Genomic DNA, 20607 nt, shown 5'->3' on the forward strand with positions numbered 1-20607 from the left:
GTAAAGTGCTAATAATAATAATATAAAGTGTGATGTCCTTGATATGATTAGGTCTCCAAATCACTGAACAGTATATAACTTGCAATCTCACTAAGGAAATATACAAAGTTCTCTTGGCTGTCACTGTTTGATGCTTGCTAAAGCTGCGACGGAGCAGTCCTAGCATTATGTAGGTCTTAGGGATTATGTTTTTGTAGTGTTGATCCCAACATAGGTCTGATGATATTATAATACCGAGATCTTTATGTGAACTATTTGTTAAAATCTGTGTGTCAGCTATTTTGTAATTAGTGATGATTTTTGCATTAATATAAGTGGACATTCTTTTTTGGATTAAAGAACATATTATATCTTGTACTCCTCAAAGTTGCTGAGTCTAAATCATTTCGAAACAGTGAAATATCTCCAGGACTACAAACAGTATTATAAATCTTGGTGTCGTCAATGAATAGTAAAGTTTTACTGATGGTAACACAAGATGGTAAATCATTCATGTAAATAATGAAGAGTAGGGGTCCCAAAATACTCCCTTGGGGAACCCCAGATAGAACCGGCAAGGGGGTAGATAATGACTGACTGCATGCCAAAGCTGTAGCTACATTGATTAGTTATGCATAGCTGCAATCACATGATTTACTCTATATAGCTAGAGATAGTATTTTATTGTATACATGTACTTGTAGCTACTGTTTTATTAAACTGATGCTATATAGCTACATAGCCAAATCACAGCACAGTTTAGCAGTTATAGTTGAATGCCAGTGAATGGCTTGATTTCCTCCATCAACATGTATAATTATAGTATTTTAGTTGTATAGGTATGGCTAGCTATGATTATTAAAAGTGCATGCGAGCCTATGCTAACACTACGTACGTTGCACATGACTTTATAAAGGGGAAACATATTACCCGGGGAAACACATATCACTGTGACTTGTAGGTCGCTAGCGAGTTAGTGATATGTGTGCGGGGAAACACGGATCCCTAGGGATATGTGTGCGGGAAACACGTTACCCGGGGAAACATATATCACTGTGACACCGGGTTATAAATGTCAATGCTATTAAAGCTAAGCCACTCGATACTAGCTACTTGTTGTGATTAGCTATACTGAGTGACAAAATAATTACCTAACCGAGGCTACTACCAACTTAACCAAAGTCAAAGACTGGAGACAATTCGTCCTCAACACTGACTTAGCGAATATTAGTGAAATCAAGGAGAAACATCCTCACACCAAGATTATTATTGGAGGTGATTTCAATTGTCCTGGAATAGACTGGGAACATGGTTTCTTATCAGCGAAGTCATACACATCTAGATTACTCCGAGAAAAACTTCTAACATTTTTACAAGACTTTCATCTCAACCAGATTGTCAACTTTCCAACCCGTGGCATAAACATCCTAGACCTGTGTTTTACATCTCACCCTAATATCATCTCCACTTGTAACTCCATACCTGGCTTTAGCGACCACGATGCCATATTGGTCAGTCTATCTGTCTCATTTTATCAACAAAAGCAAGAGCCACACAGAGTACCTCTTTACAAAAAAGTAAATTGGGACATAATACGAAGTAGACTATCTGATCTGTCACATGAATATTTTAATTTAAACAGCACCTCAGTCAGAACTGTTGATGAAAACTGGTCCCTTTTTCAAGAAAACTTCCAAAGCATTATAGATGATCATGTCCCTTTTAAAACACTACGTAAAAATACTCATCTGCCCTGGATGACAGCCGAACTCACACGCCTAATAAGAAAAAAGAAACGAGTATATAAGAGGGCTAAACTTCACAAGCGAGACTCAGATTGGTCAGAATACAAAGATTTACAACGTAAAGTACGTCAAATGTTAAGACATAAGCACAGGGCTTATATTACTAACATTATTTCATCCTCAAACGATAACAAATTGTTCTGGAGATATATTAAAGCTAAACAACAAGATATTACAGGAATTACTACCTTAAAAGGTCCTAATGGTGAAGCTATAACAGAGTCAATAGATAAAGCAAATATCTTAAATGAACATTTTAAATCTACATTTACCACAGAACAATTTGATAACTTTCCTTCTAAGTCCAATTCTCCATATCCATCTATGCCACATTTTGAGATTACCACACAAGGAGTTTACAATATACTAAATGAAGGTAATTCAAACAAATCTCCAGGTCCTGACAAGTTACACCCTTATGCCCTAAGAGCCACAGCAGCAGAGATATCACCTATGCTTACCCACATCTTCCAACAGTCTCTCAGCTACAGTAGATTACCAACTCAATGGAAGCATGCATATGTCACACCAGTTTATAAAAAAGGAGACAAATCAGATCCCAAAAACTACCGTCCAATATCACTAACTTCAGTAATCTGCAAAACCATGGAGCACATCATTGTCAGCCAATTAATGAAACATCTAGAGTCAACCAACATCTTAACAGAAAATCAATTCGGCTTCAGAGAACATCACTCCTGTGAATCACAACTGCTTGTGACTGTCAATGATATAGCCAAAGCAATAAACAATAAACTACAGGTAGATTTGGCAGTACTAGACTTCTCCAAGGCCTTTGACAAGGTTGCACATGCTCGACTTCTAAACAAACTGGAGTATTATGGAGTGAGAGGAAGTTTGCTGGAATGGTTTGAATCATTTCTACACAACAGAACACAGCAAGTAGTAATAGAAGGCCGTTATTCCATATCTTGTGACATAACATCTGGTGTCCCCCAAGGCTCAGTTCTTGGACCTGCCCTTTTCCTAATATATATCAACGACATAACTACAAACATACATAGCGAGTTGCGACTGTTTGCAGATGACATTTTAATTTATAGGCCTATACACTCACCAAGTGATCAGAAGATTCTGCAGGATGACTTAACTACTCTTATAAAATGGGCATATGAATGGCAGATGGACTTTAATGTATCTAAATGCAACATCTTACAAGTTACCACACACCATACCACCAAAACATTTACATATCTAATGAATGGAGTGCCCTTGAAATCAGTAGAAAAGATTAAATATCTTGGAGTTTACTTGAACAATAAACTTTCATGGCACGATCACATTGACTACATATGCAACAAAGCAAATCGATTACTTGGTTTCCTAAAGCGAAATTTACATTCCTGTCATAAACACTTCAAAGAATATGCCTACAAACAATTTCTGCTACCATCTATCGAATATTGTTGTGCCATCTGGGACCCACACCACCAAAATGACATTTCTAAACTTGAAATGATTCAACATCGAGCTGCTCGTTTCGTCTTAAATAAGCCTTGGAACAGACACCACCGTGACAGTATCACAGACATGTTAAATGAACTAAATTGGCCATCTTTACAAGAACGCAGAAAGCAAGCACGCCTCATCCTATTGTACAAGATAGTTAATCATTTATTATTGGTCCCAAATCGCTGTCTGCCATCATTAAATCAAACTGCTACCAGAGCCCATCATGATCAGAAATTTAATCGTATACAATCTTCAGTAAACACGTATCTCTATTCATTCCTACCCAGAACTATTCCCCATTGGAACGATCTATGTATCCCAAATCTATCGGTTTACATTATTCCACGGAACGGCACGGAACGGAATGGCATATTCCGTGGCATTATTCTCCGGAACGGAACGCCTAAAGTGCCTAGATATATCCTCTAAATCACTTTCAAACACTGTACTATGTAACTTTTGTGACAAACAAAACGAGCCTGCTGTTTCTTGTAGCCGATAACTAGTCTTTCGGCTATAATTATGCCTCGAATCAGTATGCTATAGCTAATGTGGGATTTTATCACGTGACCTGCAGCTGTCATCAGAGGTGACAACACGAGGGAACACAAGATGAAGAAGATGAGTTGGTGACGAATGTAAAGAAGTCCTTTTGTGGAGAATTCAGTCTTTGCTGTAGTTATAGAAACGGTGTTTATAGCAGGAAGAACAAGAATGGAAGGCAATTCCGACGGCAGAACCAGAGTGGAAGACCACCTGCCGGATGACGTGACAGAACCAGAGTGGAAAACAACCTGGACGGCAGAACCAGTGTGGTAGACCAGAGCTAAGAAGGACTGAGAATTACATTTTAGGGTACTATAGCAGATCTTCGTGATTTTGATGAGATTCAGAGTTTTATAAACAAAGGCCACTCAATTGAAAACTGAACTTTTGGCTTGATTTATGAAAGAGAAATTTAGCACTGTTGTATGTTGCAATAAGTATGGCCCTAACACAGAATTTGAAAACTTACGTGAGTGGACAAGAATCTTTTGGGTATCAGTAAAAGTGGTGAGTGTGTTTGTTTGACATGTTGTCTCTCAACGGAACAGCCTGACTGTTCCAAACCTAGCTACAATTTTATAATCTTCTTAAATGCAACAATTTTGTAACGATCAGGCTTTACAGGCTCCTTGAGCCTCCTTACTTGTAAACCTAATACTAATACTAACTTTAGAATGGATTTACCATCAATTGAGCAAAATGAACACTAATGGTGATAATTTTAGTGGCTGAAAGTTAAGTTAAAATTTTATCAAATCTCTTTCGTGCTGCATGGGTTTGCTAAGCCTGTGGTGGAGTTACTGAAGTGTTGGTAGCCTGTAGTTGTTTACTAGATAGAAAAAAAATGGCAAGGCCAACAAAAAAATGTCATTGCTTACTTTCTGGACAAGAATAGCATTGATAGTAGCTTTTTGATGCACTGCAGTATCACATTGTGGTGGTGATACACAAACATTTAATGGTAGTACCCATTTTGCCACTTTCTCTCAATACTTTTCTTTGACTGCTTGGTTCACACCAATGAAATTATATAGAACATGCTGACCAGGTTTCTACTCTATTTAGAGCTCATTTTAATATGGGCTCTGCTACTAACAATTAACCATACATTTTTTATGTTTTAGCGGGAAAAAAGGATTACTATTTCCTTACTTGTTTTGTAGTTAATATCATTGTGTTAACAGTTATTATGTTTGCTCCAACATGCAGATCATCTAGTGTGCAGTGAGGAAGGCTCATCACACAGTGGATCACTCCTTTTGGACAGCTCTTCATCGAGTCAACCTGTCAATGAAGCTTCAAAAACTTGTTCAAAAGTATACGACTCAGTGAAAAGAAGCAGCATCCTCCTGCAAAATAAAAGACTGCTGATACATACAGAGAATCATCCAAAGATGAAGACACCCATTCCTGGATTGATGATTTACACTTCATGGATGGGAACAAAGCTGTGGTATTGTCGGGTGATTGGATTAATGTTGCAATTATCAATGCTAACCAATATAACATTGAACAAGTAGTTCAAACAAAATTCAAGATGTTGGCTATTGAGTTATTTGATTGTTGAAAGTGCTTTCACTCAAGTTATACATGACAGTAACAGAAATCACTGGGTGACAATTAGTAACTCAACCAGAAAGATGTGTTGGTTTTGACAGTATGTTTTCTTATGACAACTAATACAAATGGCCTGTTTACTGCACACCAGCAAATCAGAATTTACCCTGAACTTTGTAGATGTTCATAAACAGACTGGAAGTAATGATTGTGGTTTGTTCAGCATTGCATATGCAGTGCTCCTGTGTTTAGGTGAAAATCCTGGCACATTACTATTTGACTACCCTAAGATGTGTAGCCATCTCTCATCTCAACAATATTTTTCTCTGATACCAATCAGAGGCAAAAGAAGAAAAATCTGAAAGTTAAATAAACTGGACAAGCGAAGGCTTATATAATGCCACATCAACCTCCAATGACATGCTGTTTGGAGTGTTCAGTATGGTGCCATGGGGATGTATGCATTTCTCCAGTTTCAGTTGAAGCACCTTAGGCAAAGAATGTACACTGGAGTTGTAAAAGCTGTGTTGAAACTAGTTAGTGTTTAGTAATTGTTACCTTGTAGTCTATCGTTGTACCATTTATTTGCTGTATTTTAATTGTGTTAATTTACTGTATATGCTATTACTTTGTCACTTATTTTACTCGATAATGTTGGTGTTATCAACATAGTTGTATTTAACTTTTGCTGTTAACTGTATTCTTAAGAATTTTTTTCACTGTGGCATCAATCTATGTAGCAAGGTTAAATTAGACATTGGCTGCTGTATATCTACGTACATAGTGGAGACTTAGGGACTAGTCCAACAACTTTAAGTTTATTAGTACTGTAATAAAACAGACATAGCTATAATACTGCGGCTACTAGTTTTTATGTTATAGCTTTGCTGCCTGATAGCTATAGATTTAGAGCTGAATGTAGTCTATAGAACTTCCTTTATAGCTAGATCTAGCCGTTCCAGCCGGGACGCCATGGCCACCAAGTAGCTAATACTATAGTTGATGCGCTGGAGGACACGTACGTGTATGTCTGCTCTGTTCCGTTCCGGAGAATAATGCCACGGAATATGCCATTCCGTTCCGTGCCGTTCCGTGGAATAATGGTAACCAATCTATCTACCATTGATCTTGAAACATTTAAACAATCAACTACTCCTACTTTATAACTGTAACTTAGCACTTATTGTATTTATTGTAACTTAGCACTCACTGTAATTTAGTACTCACTGTAATTCTAGCACTTATTGTAACTTAGGCCAATGAAACTTGATTACCAGTTTCTCGCTCAGATTTTTGAAAATTTGATGCGGGCGGGCGGTTATTATTCATTATTCATTATTTTCCAAAAGGCACAACACACATCCCAAACATGAAGATTTCTGCCAAAAAAGTGAGTCTACATTGATTACTCTTGCATTAAATAGCTAAAATACGTTACTAATCCATATAACAAGTGATTTTTCCATTAGAGTATAGCTCATTGCTCCATTAGAGTAAAAGTGACTGCTCTATTAGAGTATTTCAATCTGAAATACCAATAATGAAATTCCATGCGGGTGTATCAAAAGCATGCGGGCGATGACGCGAAACTGCTAATCAAATTTCATTGGCCTTACCACTTACTGTAATTTAGCACTAGTTGTAACCTAGCACCTATTGTAACCTAGCACTTATTGTAACTTAGTACTAATCATTATTGTAACCTAAATTATAGGCACTTATGTTATTGTAACTTAAACTAGGCACTTATGTGTACGTACCTTGTACATTAGCGTAAAAACCCTGTTGGGTGTTTGCTAATCAATAAATAAATAAATAAATACTCGCGCGCATATATGCTCGCGCGCATAGGCGGATCTGAGGGGGGGCCAAGGGGTGCTGTGCTCCCCCTGGCCCTTCTCTGGCCCCCCTTGGACCTACAGTACCATATGTATACCAGAAACTAGAATCATGCATTCACACTGCATTTAGAAGTATAGAAAGCCAATTGGCAAATAGAAGACAACGCTTATAAATGTGCCTAACATTTATAGTTAAACTGTACACTGTAAAGAAAGTGAGGCAAATAAATTTGAATTTTGTGCAAGGATCGAGATACTCTAATAGAGCAGTCACTACTCTAATAGAATAGTCGCAATTTTGATGTCATCAATTTACAAATTTTACAAATCGTAACAATGCTAGCTACTCCTTATTTTGATTTGGTATACACTTTACCATCAAACAGGTTATCTCAGATAGGCTAACCAATCTTTGTACGCATTACAAATCATACACTTTTAAGCTAAGCATTATCAAAAATGCTCTGAAATTCAAACCTGGGAGGTCTGATTTTTAAAATTTTCTCCAACTACAGTTTTACAAACTGTATGTCCATCGTTCATCCAGCTATATGCTGAATAAGGTTATGCAAATGAATATAACTTGTGTTCTAGAATTTCCCCATAGCTCATAGTAGAATAAACACTGTTGTGCACTAAAACTTCTTGCCCCCCCTTGGCCCCCCCTGACAGTGTCTCCTAGATCCGCCTATGCTCGCGCGAGTACCATCTTCGGATTGTAGCTACCTCCACAAAGTTACAGACTGTTGCTGAAGAAGTTAGCGCCTAGCAATCTATAATATTGCTATTGAATGGCTTAGCTTGCTGGCGATAATTATGCTGGCGTGAATTTTGCATCTAAGTTAACATATCTGAAGCAATATGGTTGATACTACAACATTGCTAATACTGTGACTGCTTTATTAGAGTGATGAGAGATAACCATCATTAACAATTGTGATGAAAAGATGTACAACAAAACAAATAGGCATGTGAAACCTCGGACAGCATGCGAACACAAAAAGTAGAGGACTACACTGTGGGCATGGCAAGGCAAAAAACAACAACAAAAAAGACTAATTACTGTAATTACAAAAATAAAACTGTCTAATTTGTGCACCACTCTGTACAGTGCTATATTAGAGTATCTCGATCTTAGTAGTCTACATATACTAAATTTTTGGAGGGGGTCAAGAGCTGATCATTGCTCGATTAACTATACACACTGTTTTAGACAATTTATCATGTGATCTTTTATTATTGTTTTATAATTACTACTTTTGGCTGTAGGCACAAGCCTACAAAACTTTAGTACACCATGTGTATTGTCAATTCTTGTATCTGTATGTGTACCTAAGCTCATGCTTGTATGTGTGTACTATAAAGCATTAATAAATTTTTAAAAAAATTAAATAAAGAGCCGTATACCGACCTGAATTTTCAGTCGTGAGCAAGTGTTTAATATTTACATTGCAGCATCAACCATATTGCTTCAGATATGTTAACTTAGCTGCAAAATTCACGCCAGTATAATTATCGGGTGCATGCATGACAAACTGGAGGCGAACCATTTATGTTCAGCCCGGGCCATTTATGCACCGGCATTGGTGGTCGGGGGGGGACCAAAATCTCCCTGATGTCAACTGGGCCACTTATAGTGGTTCCTCACCAAAATCTAGCAAATTTTGTGACTTACTGTTTCAGCTAAACCTCTTTCAACTGGTTGACGAGCCAACCCACAATCAAGGAAATACTCTGGACTTAATGATCACTAACAATGAAGATATTGTGTACAACATATCTATTCATCCCCATTACCAACCGATATCATCTGATCACTTTATTGTCACTTTAAGTATTAAGTCACATGCAGACCATATACCCTCACACACTCCACCAGTTATCTTAGATTACTCTACAGCCAATTATCCTGGCCTCATCAATTATCTATCTCATATTGACTATACTACCTGTGAACAGCTATCCGACATAGACTCTATCTGGCTCTTTATCAAGAACAATATCACTAGGGGAATGGACCTGTTTATTCCTAAAATTAGAACCAGCTCTTCTCAGTTTCTTAAATGGTACACTTCAAATATACACCATCAGATTAAGTGTCTTCGGACTCTACGAAAGAAATACAAATCTCATCCTACTGATCACAATTTGAATCGTATAAAAACAGCAGAAGATAACCTCCAAAACAGCATCCAACAAGCCAAGGCCAACTTTGAAGCAAATCTAGTCCACAATTTTGCCTTCAGTAATGACTCAAAAATATATCAGCATGTAAGAAACATCACTAAATCTGCTTCTATCCCTGCTACAGTCTTCTTTGATGATAGTTCTGCCACCCATGACATTGATAAAGCTACTTTGTTCAACAGGTACTTTTACTCTGTGTTCTCTCAGAGTACCTACTCCTTACCTCTATTTGAGGACATGCCTTCTACAAATTCTACCATTGACTCCATCAATAACACCGAAGACGAAGTCCACACTGCTTTACTATCTCTTGACTCTTCAAAGGCGACTGGTATTGATGGAATTAGTCCTGCTGTCCTAAAAAACTGTGCCATTGTTTTAACCAAACCTTTACACTATTTATTTTCATATGCCATTTACCATTGTTGTCTTCCTTCCGAATGGCAGATACATTGCATCACCCTTATTTTCAAAGCTGGCAACAAAAATTGTATTACTAATTATAGACCTATATCCCTACTCTGCATTGTGTCCAAGGTACTCGAACATATTATTCATGAAAAAGTTACAAAATCTATTTCTAGTCGTATCTCTACCTCACAATTTGGATTCATGAAAGGGCGCTCAACTTTGCAACAACTTCTTATCTTCCTCAAAGATATTTATGAGCACAAAACCCAAACAGACGTAATCTATTTAGATTTTTCCAAAGCTTTCAACCGAGTTCCTCACAATGAACTACTCTTAAAATTGTGGCAAATTGGCATTACTGGCAACCTGTGGTGGTGGTTCAAATCATATCTCTATAATAGATACCAATGTGTATGACTCAATGGCTCCTACTCAACTCTACTTCCAGTTTTATCAGGTGTGCCCCAGGGGAGCATCCTTGGCCCACTTTTGTTCTTAGTTTTCATCAACGATTTGTATCTATCCATTCATCACTCCAATGCTTTATCTTTTGCAGATGACACTAAATGCTACAAACTCATTTTTGAACTACTTGATTCCATCAAACTCCAGGATGACCTCAACTCCTTATTTGACTGGTCTCAAGACTCAAACCTATCTTTCAACACTAAGAAATTTATTCACCTCTCCTTTAATGCAAACTTCCCAACTTCTTACAACATTGACGATTCCTCAATAACATCTAGTAACACCCATCGTGACCTTGGTATCATTCTATCTACTGACCTGTAATGGAGAAACCACTATCACCACATTTCATCCAAAGCTTATCGAATCCTAGGATTGCTTAGACGTACATTCAGCCATTCTTTTAACACTACAACTAAAAGAACTCTGTACATAGCACTAGTAAGGTCTCAGCTCCTGTATTTTTCCCCATTGTGGCATCCCTACCTTATCCAAGATATCTCTGCTCTTGAAAGAATACAGCGCCGAGCTACCAAATACATCCTCAACAATTATGTTTCTGATTATAAAACTCGCCTTATCAAGCTCAACCTACTACCATTAATGTATATTTATGACCAGTGTGACATTCTGTTTTTCATAAAATCAATTCAAAATCCATCTGATCATTTCAACATCCAGACCTTCATCAAATTCTGTCATCATTCTACTAGGTCTTCTTCCAGCAACAAACTTGAACATGTTTTTACATCATCTAATCAACAAAGAAACTTCTACTTCAACAGACTTCCTCGAACCTTCAACAGCTTACCAGTAATTGACCTAACTCAACCCTTTGTTACCATTAAATTTCAACTAACTAAAATCCTATGGCAGCATTTTATAAGAAACTTCGATCCAGATAACCAGCTTAGTTTCCATTTTACATGTCCTTGTAGCATCTGCTCCAAACATCCCAAGCCACCTAACTTTGATACATTTAGCAGCTAATTGTAATTATATAAGTAATGATAAGTACTTAATTTAAGTTATGGGATCTGGTACTTACCAGATTACCTTTAGTGCAATTGTATACAAACTCACTTTTATTATTATTGTTGTACAACCATGTACACCTCACACTTGTAACATTGCACTATAAAGCTAATAATTGAATTGAAAAAAAAATACTTTAGGTTTAAGGAAGAAAATCCATCCCTCCTGGAGGAAGACTGAGTGTGGCCCCGACTAGACATTGGGTGACCCGCAGTTCGAATCCTGGGGTTGGAGGGATTTTTTCCTTACTTTGGCCCCTTTTCTGTTACACCTTATTCAGTCAGTAAGTCAAGTCACTAGGTCTAAGTCCTTGTAGGCAGCGGCGGAGGAAGTAGTTGATATGAGGGGGGGCTGGGCTGACCCAGAGTTATTTCTATAGTTTGGTAAGGTGAGACCAAAAAAAAAAAAAAAAAAAAAGGTCACAACCAACTGACAAGAGCCTTCCACCTCACCAGCTACCATTTTTAGCTGATAAACTACATAAAAATCCTTACATAGCTCGCTACACACTGACTACTTTATTAGAGTGACTGCTCTATTAGAGTACCTCGATCTTTATCACGGTTTTCAGCCCCACTCCAAGAAAGATAATTTCGGTGTGATATCATTCTGAGGGGGGGGGGGGGGGGGGGGGCTTCAGCCCCCTAGCCCCCCCCCCCCCCCCCCCTTCCGCCGCCTATGCTTGTAGGTTAGGTAATCCTAAGGCTGCAGCACATGTTGCTGTCAGACCTTCAGTGCTGGTCACTGTAAAGCGCTAATAATAAATAATAAATAAATATGTAAGTGTTCTATACCATATGTGTATTTTGTACCGTACGCGTATGGTACATACCATAAGCGTACGGTACGAATTTACGTACCATACGCGTACGGTATAGGTGGGGCCTATTCTACGGAACGGAATGGAAAGGAAAGGAACGGAATGATGGACTAAACTGCGGAACGGAATGCTTTCTCAGATTGAAGCTTGCAGCTTACCATTGCTGTACAAGTTATCAGTGGCACTTCCAGCAGGTAATCAAACGTACCCCAAGAAAGATAAAACGAATTTAAGGATCGATTGTGGGTTCTTGTTGGTTGTCATTAGTAACGAAGTACTAATTGTGGGAATAGCTGACTCAGTGATTTCATCTTCGGATATATCAAGTAGGGAACTTAATGCATGACTTTTTTTTACTAGTATGTGAGTTATTTTTACTTACTTGACTTTAGAATGTACAGTCTGAGGCCCAGCCTTTCTAATCGGCATAAATCAGTATGTGTATAGCTACACTACAAAGGAAACAAGTATGGTGACAAGCTGAATCAACTCAGTCTAAGTAGAATCTAAAGGAATTTTGTGCAGTGTGTGAGGAGCAAACATTCAGATACCTCAAGGAGGCTATATTGTGTGAACATCAATGATTCATTAACAGAGTAGTGGACTATTGTCAGATATCTCAGCCTGAGTACTGAGTTGAATTCTGGATGGGGTCTATTTTACAGAATGGAGTGCTTTCTGAATCAACTTGCAGCTTGGCTAGCTGCTATCATTGCTGAAATTGCATTTTATCAGTGGAACCTCCAGGAAAATGGAATAGGATAATTATAAAACATTAATTAAGTGATTGTTTTACTACCTGATAAATTAAGCAGGTCTCTTCAATTCATTTATTGCATGAACAAGGCAAGTTTTGTTACTACAATACAGTAGCCGATTGGATGTCAGTTGTTTCTGCTTATCTTAACAAGATAAATAGTTTAGAAGACCACTCAATTTCTTCAGTTTCAGAGGATTATATCCACAGAGAAATTAACTAGAAAGTTACTGGTGACATGAAAAGGCTAGGTGATCATGACTTTATTCAGTCTAATAAACAGAATATATGGTTGATTGAGTGAGGTATCACTTTCAGAATGTTCAGACGACCAGTGATGAGATGCATGGATTCATCGAATTTTTGTTGTGGTTGGAGACATTAAATATCCAAAAGCAAACTGACTGTATAATATTAATTCACTTTCTTTATATTTTCTCAATTTTGAGCCTGTATACAAATAATTGAATTTTCCTTGTCAATAGAAATCCTAGAATAAGATGGGAGAGAAACTTATCTTTGTTTACCTATACTGTACAACCAAGAGTTCGTAATACTGATTTGTATGGGGGAGAGTGTCTAACTCTCAGTATGGCCTGTACAAACACCCTGTGTAAAGTTCACCTTTCATCAAATCAACACCTTTACTGGGGGATAGAAAACTGTTGATTAGAGTTGCTGAAGAAGGTAAAGCCTTTGTTCTGAAATAAGGCCGAGGTGTTACTTTAAGCAGGGTGTTTGGTCAATGCATTCAAGTTAGACACTCCCCACCTTATTATGAACTCTTGGTACAACTTCAAAGGAAATGAAGAAAGCATACAGATGAATCAATAAAATCACTACAGTAAGGTGAATTACAGACTAGTGAGATCTTGGTTAATTAATGACAGTGGTTGGAGATTAAGTGTGGTAGCTTCTTGCTCTTGAATATGTTGCAAAGTGGAAGTACAAATCAAAATGGGATATCAATTTCATTATGAAAAATTTGTATACATAAATAATCTAGCATTACTATTTCATTTGTCCTCCACTTAAACATGCTACAACAGTACTAGTGTCAGTAAATTGGCAGTGAGTCTACCTTGAAATCTCAACTCTAGAGTAGATCCAGCCCGCACTGTAACAAATACATTGTAATTTCATGGACCAGCTGGACTGGGAATCACTTGAAAATAGACGAACAAATTTAACCTGTTTTGTTTGAAGTGAAGCATGTGAAATGTTACACTTAAGAAATCCTAGGATTCTTAGGTGGTATGTAATTAATGTGAGTGTTCCATTTCAGGTCTGACTAGATACATTGAAATTACACACACATCCTGGTCCAAATCACGTTTGCCTGGTGGCTACGGGCATGGTTTCACATGCAGCTTATAATAGAGATTTGGCTGATCTTGGAGTTTTGACATTTAGCCTGATTCAAGGCTAGCACTCAGACACATCCTTGAATTGTGCAACAGATAAAATCAGCTCACTATTGAATACGGCATTAGTCCACTGCACCAGCTGTTACTATATAAATAACTCCATGCGTACACTTCAGTGATGTTTGCAGAATATACCCTCCTTGCGGTCTGCCAAAATATTTGCTCCTCACACACTGCACAAAATTCTTCAAGTTTTAATTCAGCTGGCTCTTTCCTGTTACCAGTATCTTCCTGCTTGCTTTATTTATACACTGACTTATGACTTGAAAGACCGGCCCAGACTGTTTTGTAAAGTCTAAATAAGAAAAACAGCTCACATAAAGTTCCCTTCCGTATGGATGAACATCACTAATACAGCTCATCCCACAATAATACTTCGTTACTAATGACAACCAACAAAAACCCACAATCGATCCGTTAATTCTTTTTATCTTATGTTTAACCACCCACTGGAGATGCCACTGCTAACTAATAAGGGAAGTTTCAGCAATGGTAAGTTGCAAGCTTCAGTTTGAGAAAGCGTTCCGTTCCGTGGTTTAGTCCATCATTCCGTTCCGTTCCGTTCCGTTCCGTTCCGTAGAATAGTCCCCACCTACGGTATAGCCATACGAGTATGGTACGTACCATATGCGTATTAGCTATGCCTTTTCTCAGTGTCTTCTAGCCTTGCCATCACCTAACTACAATGGGTCTACCTTTACAGGTATTTCTAGCTGAGTAAACTTAGAACACAACAAAATAATCTGCTTAACTGTAACTAAAAATTTATTCAGTCATCAGCACGTTGCACACGTGCATTTTATCCTTATACCTTGCCCATGCAGTTCCCACTATAGTCCTACTGATGTATCTAAATCTTATGTACATGATCACACGTTGTCTGCAGAACTTCACATGAATGGTACTGTGTATGCTACTTTAGCTATCAGATGGTCTCAATTATAAGTGTGGATAACTGACAATTTAGCTACAACACAATTGCGTAAATAAGCAAGGAGAGCAATTACAACGTGCATGGTAGCTAGTAAGGATGTTTTGTTTGCGATCAAGTCACTTAAGTCACCCACAAGAAACTTTGACATTAATAGGTACATTACATTTGCTCAGGGTCACACCAGATCCTCTACACATAATAAACTCAAACATCGTCTCCATAGTACAAACTTAAATAGAAACTCTTATTTCCATCGTCTTCCTCGTTTGTGGAATGCTCTTCCTGTAATCAATACCAATTTATCAATTGCAACCATCAAGGCTAAACTAAAGAAATTTATGTGGAAACATTTTGTAACTCATTTTGATGATGAGAATCACTGTACCTACCATTATATCTATGTCTGTGCAGCAAATGTCACGATCTCTCGCCACCATCAAACTTTCAAACACTATAGCTAAGTTATAATTAGTTAAAGTAATTATAATGTATGTATAACTTGTGTTTTAGGCTGCAAGCACCAGTTGCTTGCAGACCCTTGGCATGCTTGCCATAAAGTAATAATAAATAAATAAAAGTTCAAACTGAATTATACATAATTATACCAGGGGCGGATCCAGGGGGGGCTTTGGGGGCTGAAGCCCCCTCCCCCTTCATATTTAGGCTTCACTTGATCAATATGCTGAGTATTATATTGAAATTTTGTCTTAGCATAATTATATGATCACCAATAATACAAATACTCATAAAACCACCTTATAAACATCTTTCCAAGGCATTATTAGTGGATTTATGCTAAAGTTTATGCAACAAGGACCCGGATCAGCATTGGAGGTGTACAAGATCGAGATACTCTAATAGAGCAGTCAGCTAACTATTATTATAATAATTTCAGGACTCTGAAAGAGTATACGTGCAATATAGTATGTAGTTAAGTTAAGTAGTTAATTAAGTATAAAAAGAATTATAGATTATAATTTGTTTAAGAAATCAGTAGCAGATCTACGGAATGCTTCAAAGGAATCCAAATTAACAACTGAGTCAGGTGAACTATTCCACAACCTGACAGTAGCTGGGAAGAAACTGAATTTGTGTATATCAATTCTTGAAAAAGGTGTTTGATATCTTCTATTGTGCCCTCTAGTAACAGTGTCGATGAGAGATATCTCATAGGGTAGTTCTAGTGCGACAGAACCTTGCAATATCTTATAAAACATCATCAGTCTACTTACTTGTCTTCTAACCTCCAAGCTACACCATTTAAGCTCATTCAGGATACTGGTAACACTACTTGAAAAATCATAATCAGACACCACAAATCTGGCAGCACGTCGCTGAACACTTTCAAGCTTCTCAATGTTAGTCTTAGTATATGGTGCCCAAACTGTTGATGCGTATTCTAGTATTGGTCTCACATACAAGAAATAGGCTTGGCTTCGTATTTGAGAATTACAATGATATAGATTACGCTTAAGAAGTGCCAATACACTATTAGCTTTTCTGCAAATAGTGGTAATATGTTTGTTAAAGTTCATCTTAGAGTCCAATATCACACCAAGGTATTTTGCATGACTAACCATTCTTAGTTGATTATTGTACAGGAAATAGCTTGTGGGTTTTGGATTACTTAAAGTAACTTGTAATACTTCACATTTATCTGTGTTAAATGTCATCATCCATTTATTAGCCCACTCTTCAATTCGTAACAAATCCTCCTGTAAGAAACGACTATCATCTGTAGTATGTATTGGTCTATAGAGCAGACAATCATCAACAAACAAGCCACAAGAAGATGATACACAATCAGGTAAGTCATTAATGTAAACTAAGAATAATAAGGGTCCGAGGACAGTGCCCTGGGGCACTCCACTAATAACATCGATGGGTGATGATTGAGAACCATTACAAGTAACATATTGAGTGCGGCTGCTCAAAAAGGATGAAGTCCATTCTAAGATCTCATGACGTATTCCATAATGCTGCAACTTATGTAAGAGATAACGATGTAACACCTTATCAAATGCCTTAGATAGGTCAAGTAAGATGGCATCAGTTTGAGTTTTCTGGTTAAGGTTTGAGACTAAGTCATGAACTGTGTGCAACAATTGTAGCTCAGTAGAGTGTTTGGCACGAAACCGTATTGACACTTTGAGAGTATATTCAGACTATTCAGATGTTCCATAATATTAGTGTGTACTATTCGTTCCAGAGTTTTGCAACACACAGATGTTAATGAAACTGGCCTATAGTTTGTAGGGTTACTACGATTGCCCTTCTTAAATATAGGGGCCACAGAGACTATTTTCCAGTCGTGTGGAATCCCTCCTTGTTTCAATGATGAATTAAACAGCAATGTTAAACTAGGAGATAATTCAAATGCCATCTCTTTCAATAGCTTGGGAGGGATACCATCTGGACCTGTAGCCTTGAAAGGATCGACTTGTGTCAATAGGGTATATACTTCTTCAATAGATGTTTCAAATAATGGAAGATCAGGGTATGGGCTAGGACCCAGGTGTGGAGCTGGTGAATCATTATCATGAGTAAACACTGAGGCAAAATTTAATACTTCTGCTTTATCCAAATTATCAGTATATGTAACCCCTTCGCTCTGTAACATAGGCACACCACAATTATCTTTACGGAGAGATTTAATGTAACGGAAAAAATTCTTCTTTCTTCCACTTCTAAATGGGTTAAACAGTGATCGAGTCATGTAAGAATTACGTGCATTTCTGCATTCTCTCTGCATCTCCTTTTTAAATGATTTATAATGTAGCCAGTCTGATGGTGAATTACTTACTTTAGCTCTTTTGTAGCACTTTTTCTTCCGTCTACCAAGTTGCTTAATATGGCGATTAACCCAAGGCTGTCTGTTACTATTTGTCACCATTTTTGATGGGACGTACTTATCTAGCAGGTTTAAGAGCATAGATTTAATATGAAACCATAAGTGTTCAATTGGAGTATCAATACAAAAATGATCAGTGAACCATGCAGTGAACTTTGTCATCTCAATACTCATCTCTTGGAAATCGACCCTGTTCCATAAATAACGCTTACGCTCACTTCCTTTGTGGTAAACTACCTGTGTCATAAAAGAGGTCAAGGCAGCTTCATGGTCACTAATGCCAGGTATAACTTTACAATAGTTAATAAGAGATGGTCTATTAGTGAAAACGATATCAAGAATGTTTTCATTTCTAGTGGGAGTACTCACTAGTTGGGTAAAATAACAGTCATCTACCATTTTGAGAGTTTGTTGATTAATATCCAATGGGTATCTGTGCGAAACGATAGAATGACTGGTCCACTCTATGTCTGGTACATTAAAGTCACCAGCACAGAAAATAAACGAGTTGGGTCGTGATGCTGTAATTTCACAAATACTTTTACATAGATTTTGCTGATATTCAACATCTCTGCTAGGGGGTCTATACGCACCAATTATAATAAGTTCCTGACCATGAGACAGCTACAAACTGACAGCACACACTTCACAAGGTGTACCAATATCAACAGGTTTGCTGGATAAGGTAGTGCTAATACCAATCAGCACTCCACCATATCCATCTTCACGATCTTTTCGGTACAGTTTATAGCTCTTGGGCATAATTTCATTATCAAGGATTGATAAATTGAGCCAGGTCTCGCAACCAATCACAATGTCAGGGGTATGATCGTCTAGCGTCTCCCAAAAACTTTCTTTTTTACTCAAAATACTTTGTAAATTAATCAGCAAAAGATTCAAGTAATTGTTAGAGTTTAAGTTACTTTGATGGTCAGAATCCACTAGGTCAGACGAGTCAAGGTCACTGTTATCTTCTAAAGAAGTATTACTAAGTTCACTATACAATGTATCAGGATTACTAAACTGAGTATCCGAGTCACTAATAATAGTGTCATCATCTGAAAGTAGACAATTATCAGTTTGATTAAGAAAGTTGCTAACAAAAATTTGGCTTAAATTAGGGTTATCAAAAGTATCCTCTCTAATTTGACCTCTGTCAGGTACACTCCTCATTAAGATCAAGCAGGATTGGGGTTACTGATTGCTGTAGAACTGGTTGTAATATTGGCTGAGTTCCGTGTTTTGGGTTACGATCTCTTCTAAGCACAATTTCACCATTAAATATTATTAAATATTTCTCACCCCTTTCTCTCCTTTGCTTTAGCTATTGTACTAGTTTCTTGTGCTTCTCACGCTGAAATTTGGTCATGTCAGTAGAGACATAGATATTCGTATACTGGGAGTGACGTCGGAGGTAGTAGGAGTGGGAAACTATAAATTCTTTGTGAGACAAATTATCCAAAACAATAAGTAGTGGTCTAGCCTTTTCTTCAGCAGGCTTGCCCAATCGCAGGATCTTGGTAACTTTTATGCCAATATCAAAGACAGTTTTGCAGAGGTCCACAAACCATTTCTCATCCTGTGATGGACTTGTTTCGGGTAGGTTGTAAATTATCACATTATTCCTTCTGCGTTCTCTGTCATCTAACTCTTTAGCAACCGTAAGGAACGTTGATGCTGGTGACTCAGTTTGTATGATAGGTGGACTGACTAATTCTGAAGCTGTCTCGACTTCACTATATAGAACATCATTTCTAGACTTTAAGTTGTCAACTTTCGTGGACACTTCAGAAATTAACCGGTGTAAATCAGCTTGTTCAGCTTGTAATGTTCTTAAAGAAGGGAGGTCGATCTGCTGGTCAACGTTGGCGTAGTGGGCATGAACAAGTTGTTTAATACGGCTGTTGCAATGATTAGCCTCACAATAATATGACAAGCTACTAACATTTGCACACACATCATTGAACTTATCATATAATTCATTTGAAATACCCTCACATACAGCGTGAACCCATATTCCACACAAGTCACATTGGACAGCCTTACTTTCTGAGAGACAAGCCTCACCACAGTGTGGACATTGCGCCAGGAAGGGACGCAAAAACATCACCACCATTGATTGGGGGCGAACCTCCTTGGTGCTTCTTTGCTTGATTAGCCTCAGGAGACACTGAATCTGCGTTTAGCTTTCTTTTACTTCCACCATCAGCCATCGTTTCAATGCTAGTTCCAATTGACGCGTACTGTCTGTCATAAACGAAGCACACAAGAACAGATCAGCAACTAAGTGGTCAAACCTTCTCGAGTACCGTTTCGAGAATCACCACGGTACCACAGCTTGTAGATTTGTGTCCCAGGAACGAGAAGGTTGGAGAGGAGAAAAAGTATCATACGACTATCATATGATAGTACAGGACCTACTCTAATAGAACATTCACTGGAAACATGTAGTTGGTTCTGTTATGGAATTTTTCCAAATCTGCCCATACAATGAAGCGCATGGTCTGTTTAAATGG

The sequence above is a fragment of the Dysidea avara genome, chromosome 8 (assembly GCF_963678975.1).
Source record: "Dysidea avara chromosome 8, odDysAvar1.4, whole genome shotgun sequence".
In the NCBI taxonomy this organism is placed as follows: domain Eukaryota; kingdom Metazoa; phylum Porifera; class Demospongiae; order Dictyoceratida; family Dysideidae; genus Dysidea; species Dysidea avara.